The sequence below is a fragment of the Pundamilia nyererei genome, unplaced genomic scaffold (genome assembly GCF_000239375.1).
Source record: "Pundamilia nyererei isolate P.nyererei 1_Seehausen unplaced genomic scaffold, PunNye1.0 scaffold00027, whole genome shotgun sequence".
NCBI lineage: Eukaryota > Metazoa > Chordata > Actinopteri > Cichliformes > Cichlidae > Pundamilia > Pundamilia nyererei.
The window spans coordinates 2583407-2590174 of record NW_005187428.1 but is presented as its reverse complement, the minus strand read 5'-3'; the positions used below and the strand labels follow the sequence as shown (position 1 = coordinate 2590174).

General features: G+C 37.7%; 1 protein-coding gene and 1 long non-coding RNA gene across 2 annotated transcripts in view; both read right to left on the bottom strand.

Annotated features, from left to right (window-relative positions):
- Positions 1-6768, bottom strand: part of cald1b (caldesmon 1b) — a 21175-nt gene that overhangs the window by 955 nt on the left and 13452 nt on the right. The gene's annotated exons all lie outside the window — the stretch shown is intronic.
- LOC102214766 (uncharacterized) overlaps positions 1221-6768 on the bottom strand; it is a 9315-nt gene continuing 3767 nt past the window's right edge. The window contains exon 4 of the long non-coding RNA XR_311602.1: positions 1221-2225. This is a non-coding gene — a long non-coding RNA (uncharacterized LOC102214766). The remainder of the gene's footprint in view (positions 2226-6768) is intronic.

Below are 6768 nucleotides of genomic sequence, written 5' to 3'. Positions count from 1 at the left end.
ACACACACACACACACACACACACACACACACACACACACGTGCTACATGTTTTGCAGGTAGATTCCTGCCTTGTCACCCTCCACTGTGTTTTCAACACACCATAATTTCACAAATGGTTACAAATGACAGCATTTCCTTTCATTGGTTAAAATTAAAACAGAACCAGAACTTTTTTTCCTCCATTTTTTTTTATTGCTGAAGCCATACATACAATATTTGTAAACAACTCAAACAAGGCAATCAATAAAAAAAATGCTGAAAGTGTCACAATACATTTAGGCAGAATTGAACGTATGTGCACTGCTGACAGGAACATCGGGTTACATTCACTGTTAATTACAGGCTTTTTTTAAACAGAGTGCATGTTGCGATTGTCTTGCAGGTCTCTAATGTTTCTGCAACGCATAAAAAGCTGAAGTAGGTGGCATGTAAATGCACAATAGATAAGCAAAGCAGCCAGACTATAACCTGTTTGTTGAATACAATAAGATTTGTTCACTGAACTGTTGTTACAGTAGATACTTGCATACACAAGTATTCATAGACTTTTTTTTGCAAAAAAAAAAGAAGCCATAACAGTAACAAAGCTGGATGTTATTCGTGAAAATGTTTCACGCTGCTGTAGCAGCCCTTGGCAGGATGTGCCAGTGTTAACTTATGATTTGAGGTGTGGATCCTTGTGTGTTTTTTAATTAGAATTTTAATAAGAGCGCCTTTATCAAGGCTTATCGGCTTTCTAACTATTATCGTGCATCATCCATTTTGGAGTTGTAAATTTGACTAAATGACGAGTGAATGAACTACGAGCCAGTTGCCTTTTGAAGTTAATCACGAGGTGAGTGATCAGATAGTCTGTGTTTTCTCTGTGTGCTCTTCATACTACATCCGAAGAGTCACACTGATGCCATGCTCACAATAGGAATAGAAATTACAATGTTCAGCAGGTAAAAATATTTATCACGTCTTCCATTTTTAGTGAGTGAGTTTGCATGACAAGGTATTTAAAAATGACTAACAGAACATGAATGTCTAATAGATTAATCCATCCAGTAGACCAGGGGTTGGGGAATCCAGGCCTCAAGGGCCGGTATTCTGAAGGTTTTAGATGTGTCCTTGATTCAACACAGCTGATTTAAGTGGCTAAATTCCTCATCAACATGTCTTGAAGTTCTCCAGAGGCCTGTTAATGAACTAATCATTTGATTCAGGTGTGTTGACCCAGGGTGAGATCTAAAACCTGCAGGGGCACCGGCCCTTGAGGCCTGGCGTTCCCCACCCCTACATAGATGTTGATATATTTCTCTCTTGAAGAGCTGAATCACTCGGATAGTTTTGCCATCCTTTGCGAACATCAAAGTCATTCATTTAATGGTTTATTTATGAGTGTTTGTGCACAACTTATTATTGTTAAAAAATATTACAAACTTTTATCAAAATTGTAAACATTAGCCAAAGAGATTTCTTTATTGCTTCACAACCATAGACTTGTTAATTACGTCTAACTGATCTATATTAAGTACATGCAAAGGCCTTATTAAATACGTCAGAAACCCTTTATGATGGGTGCCTTAGTAGAAACTAAAACCTACAAAACAAGTAAATTATATACAAGCTTTTCATCCAATATCCAGCTGTGGAGTACAGTATACTTTCTATGGAATCAAAACCATAACTTTCATCACAAAAAGCAGTGTGCATGTATCACTATAAAGCAAGAATACTAATTACTGGGTATAAGCTATATGACATAATGTCAAAGCCCAAATGCACCATATGAATTATAGACCTGCTAATGAGAGCTGAAAGCAAAACAACCGACTTGCAGAATGCTTGAATGAAAAATAGTGACAGCAACAGCTAATGGACAGTTTTAGTTTACTACTAAGTATTAACCATGTAAAAACAATTAGAAAGTGTAATATTCTTTTAAATTTCTTATAGTCACATATCAAGTCAAGCCATCATCTTTTCATTTTTGATGAAACTCTTGAAGCATGGCTAAGTCAAAATAGGTGGCAGTGCAAAGGTACTGATACTGTAAAGCTAGAGCTGGAAGACTTTGACACAGGAATCCCATTATGTCATTCCCTTCTCCCTCATTGTGATGCGAACCTCATGCAAAATACGGGCGTGCTGAAGGGGAACAGGTGTGAGCGTAGAGCAGCAGAAGTGTGAGTTTGAACAGGTGTAACTGGGATGTCAATGGTTAGGGTCTCACTCCTGCTATAAAAGAAACAGAAAGACATTAAAGATCAGTTTCTCATTGTGTCCATTGCTGATAAAGTCACTGTTAGAGTAAGGTGAGACACCACAGGTGAATATGTGAATATAAACAGAACAGATATCACCTTGATAAAATCCCACAATATTATTTACATTACATACAAAAATTTACTATTTCTTCTGCAAGTTTCTGAAATTTTATCGAAATAGACAACAATGTGCATAATAACCAATAACCAATATATAAATCTGAACAATGAATAAATTCCAAATGTTGTAAATTTTATTTTGTTGGTACAAAAATCTTCTTTGATGTTGGAAATCTACTTTTATCCCTTAATGAATAAAAAAAATATTTTAAAATAGAGAAAAGTAGAAAAAATGCCATGTTTTTAAGGTATAAACTATTTTATATATATCAGCCTCTAAATGGTATTAAAACAAACTTTAGTAAAATCATTGAGATTACAAAACTAAAAAATGCTTTTCTTGTTTCCAACACCACGCTTCATGCTTACACTGTACTGAAGTAACGGTGCACGAGTCACGGTCATAATCGTTATTTTCGTATACTCTGCCTTAGTGGTGTGTTTTATAGAGCAACCTGAAGCAATTTCTACAATGCTGTGAAAAAGTATTTGCCCCTTTCAGATTTCTTCTTTTTTCTTTTATTTTCTTTTTTGCATATTGTCACACTTACATCTTTCAGATCAGAACAATTATTTTATACTTTTTTTGGAAAGCTGTGTTCACTTTAGCTTGCCACACTTAGGCCTGATTCTTGGCAGATCTGTTAAGTCAATCAAACAGAACCTGTCAACAACCTTCCACAAAATGAAGGAGCCTAAAAGATCTTAAAGAAAGAAAGAAACTTAAAAACAATGAGAAACAAAGTCACTGACATCTATCAGTCTGGAAATGCTTACAAAGCCATTTCTAAGGCTTTGGGACTCCAGTGAACCATGACGAAGGCCTTTATCCACAAATGGAGAAACCTTGGAGCAGTGATAAACCTTCCCAGGGGTGATCGTCCACGAAAATTACTCTGAGAATGCATCTACAAGTCATCCAGGAGGTCACAAAAGAACCCAGAACACTATCTAAAGAACAGAAGACTTTACTCGTTAGATTAAGGTCATGATTCAACAATACAGAGTTCCAAGGAGAAAACCACTGCTGACCAAAAAGAACACAAAAGCTCGCCTCACATTTGCCAAAAAACATCTTGATGACATTTGGGAAAATATTCTGTGGACTGAATAGACAAAGGTTGAACTTTTTGGAAGGTTTGAGTCCTATTACATCTGGCATAAAACTAACACAGCATTTCATAAACAGATTATACCAGCGGATCATACTTCAGGACCTTGACGAACCATAAATTCTGCTGTCTAGCAGAAATCCTGAAGGAGAATGTCAGGCCATAAGTTCATGGCCTGAAGCTCAAGCTCACTTAAGTTATGCAATAAGACAATGATAAGAAACACACCACCAAGTGTCAAGTCTGAATTGCCCCCCAAAATAAAAAAACAAACAAAATGAAGGTTTTGAGTAGTCTGGACTTAAATCAGATTGAGATGCTTTGGCATTATCTTAAGCAGGCCGTTTCCATCCAGTGTGGCTGAACTAAAACGATTCTGCAAAGAGAAGTGAACCAAAACTGCTCCACAGTAATGTGAAAGACTCATTGCCAGGTATCACAAACACTTAATTGCAGTTCCTGCTGCCAGTGGTCACACAACCAATCATTAGTTTTAGGGAGCACTTACTGTTTCACACAGGTCCAGGTTGGTTTGGTTAACCTTTTCCCTTAATAAATGACATTTTCATTTAAAAGCTGCATTTTGTATTTATGCTTATTGTTAAAATTTATTTGAGTATCTGAAACATGAAAGTGTACCAAATATGCAAAAAGCTAAGAAATGAAGGAGGACATACTTGGCCATGTTTGATATGGGCCTCAAACATTTTAACAGACAATTTAACAGACAATGCTTCCACAGATACAAGAGGGGAAAGCAGCTTAAAACTGATCAGTGCAAGTGTGTCAACTTTAAAACATAAAGATCATCAGCCACTAGCCTCAGCATCATTAATCAATGCTTTCACGACCATTGTTCTCTATAAATACAATATAATGCATGTTCAGTGCCGCTGTTGTTGTTGTTCAGAGTTAGGACACTTTGCTTTGTGACTGAAAGCTGTAACTTGGTCATTTGCCCTTTACTTCATTGCTCAGCCGTCTATTTCTGATGAAGAAGTTGGAAGGCTACAAGCAAGGAGTGCTATTTAGAGTTGAAGTTGACACTCGACAAACACTTTTCCACTCCTATTGTTCACACTTTGGCCCAAGCACTGATGCCTTCATGTCAGAAGAAACGTGATATTTGAACACGAAGAAGCAAGGCAGCTTTATTATGCCAAAGTCAATATCTTTTTCATGATTTATGTTGTAAAGTCAAACGTTTTAACTTGTCCTATGTAGCTGTGGTAGCTCATCTTAGGTTTTTATCATTAGCGCTGAGTGAATAAGCCTGGTGATCGAGCCCGATTTGCTTCTTAAATGGCTAGTAATCCTTTTCAGCAGTCAGTTGTAATGTGACAATCAAGCAGCTGCACTCTGGTATGCCTGACAGCTCTCTGACACTCCGCACGGTTCCCCAAGTCCAGGTGGAACTTGGGGAACAGCCCACAGCAAAAACATGACAGTCATCCCAGGAGTCTGGAACTTTCTTTATACTGGGAAACAAGGTCAGGGTGAGGGTTTTTTTAAATATAGATCGCAGTGCCACAGAGCTGAGCCCGTGCCCAAAAATCTCCAGCAGCAGATTTGATTTACAGTGAGCAGCTACGCTGGTAGAAAGAGAAGTTGGTGGGTAGTAGTAGTTACGAGCTCCTGCTGGGCTATAAATCAGTCAAGGCTTATTGTACTTGTCCAGTACATGTTTTGAAGAGCAGACACACTTCATCTCAAGTTTGCTTCCCCCAGGACTGACCAACATAAAGCCCTGGTTTAACATGTACGATGTTCAGCTTTGCAGTGTTAAAAGAAGTATTCACTTTTCCCGAGTGTAAGTAGAGCTAACCCCAATGTAGAGACACTAAAAATATCTCCAGCAAAAGGACTAATTTGATATTTTAGGAAATGTGTGTTGTCATTCGCCCTTTACTTTATTCTAGGCTGTCTATTTCTGATAAAGGAAGTGGTGACCTATATCACACTTAAGTTTGTAAATACAAAGCTACAGCTATGTCTGTGAAGGAAGAAAGGAAGGAAGGAAGCTACAGCTAGCAGTTGGTTTGGTTACCAAAGGGGTTCTGGTCATTGGAGACTCCATGAACAGGAAGTCACTGGATAAAGACAAATAGTCTAGAATTTAACCCACTTGAAATCACACGCAGATTTATTTTCTTTTAAAGTTTCTAATGACCTTTTAACTTTTACCAACTCGGGAGATTCTGTTATTTTAATATTATTAGACCTCAGTGCTGCTTTTGACACAGTAGATCACAGGATTCTTATCTCTCGACTGGAACAATGTGCCGGAATTAAAGGGCTTGCTTTGGAATGGTTTAAATCCTACTTATCTAATCGTACTTTCTCTGTTAGATTCAGAGACACATTGTCTCCAAAGACGACCCTTTTTTGCGGGGTCCCCCAGGGCTCTATCCTTGGTCCGGTCCTTTTTTCAATTTATATGCTCCCGTTGGGATTTATTTTTAAAAAATATGGAATTTCGTTTCACTGTTACGCAGATGATTCTCAGATTTACCTTCCACTAAAATGAAAATCTGTGAATCCTCTGAAGGGACTGTTTGATTGTCTAGAAGATGTCAAGGCATGGATGGCTCTAAATTTTCTAAATCTAAATGAACAGAAAACTGAGGTCATTGTCTTTGGTCCTTCTGACCATTATGACCTTGGCCCCTAAGAAAGTGATAAAAAACCATTTGCAAGAAATTTAGGGGTGATTTTTGACAGCAATTTAACATTTCATAAACAGATAAATAATGTAGTCAAAACCAGTTTCCTTCATCTTCGCCTAATTACAAAAGTTAAGCCCTTTCTCTGTTTCAGAGATTTTGAGAAAGCGATCCATGCACACACAAGCGAGATCATATATCTCCTATACTTGCATCACTACACTGGCTGCCAGTCAGCTTTTGAATTGACTTTAAGATCTTAACACTTGTTTTTAAGTCGTTGCATAGACTAGCCCCTACATATCTTGCTGTCAAAGGAGCTTGCAAAGAAAGCCCCTACATATCTTGCTGATCTCCTAACCTGGTATTCTCCCTCAAGATCCTTGAGGTCTGCAGACCAAATGCTTTTGGTTATCCCTAGGTCCAGATTAAAACACAGAGGAGACCGGGCATTTGCTGTGACTGCCCCCAAACTTTGGAATACATTGTCTTTGATTATCAGATCCTCCCCAACACTGGATAGTTTTAAAAGTCGTCTAAAGACCCGTTTTTATTCTCTGGCTTTTGATTCATCATGAGTTTGTTACTATTATTATTTTTTATGATTTTATTCTCTTTT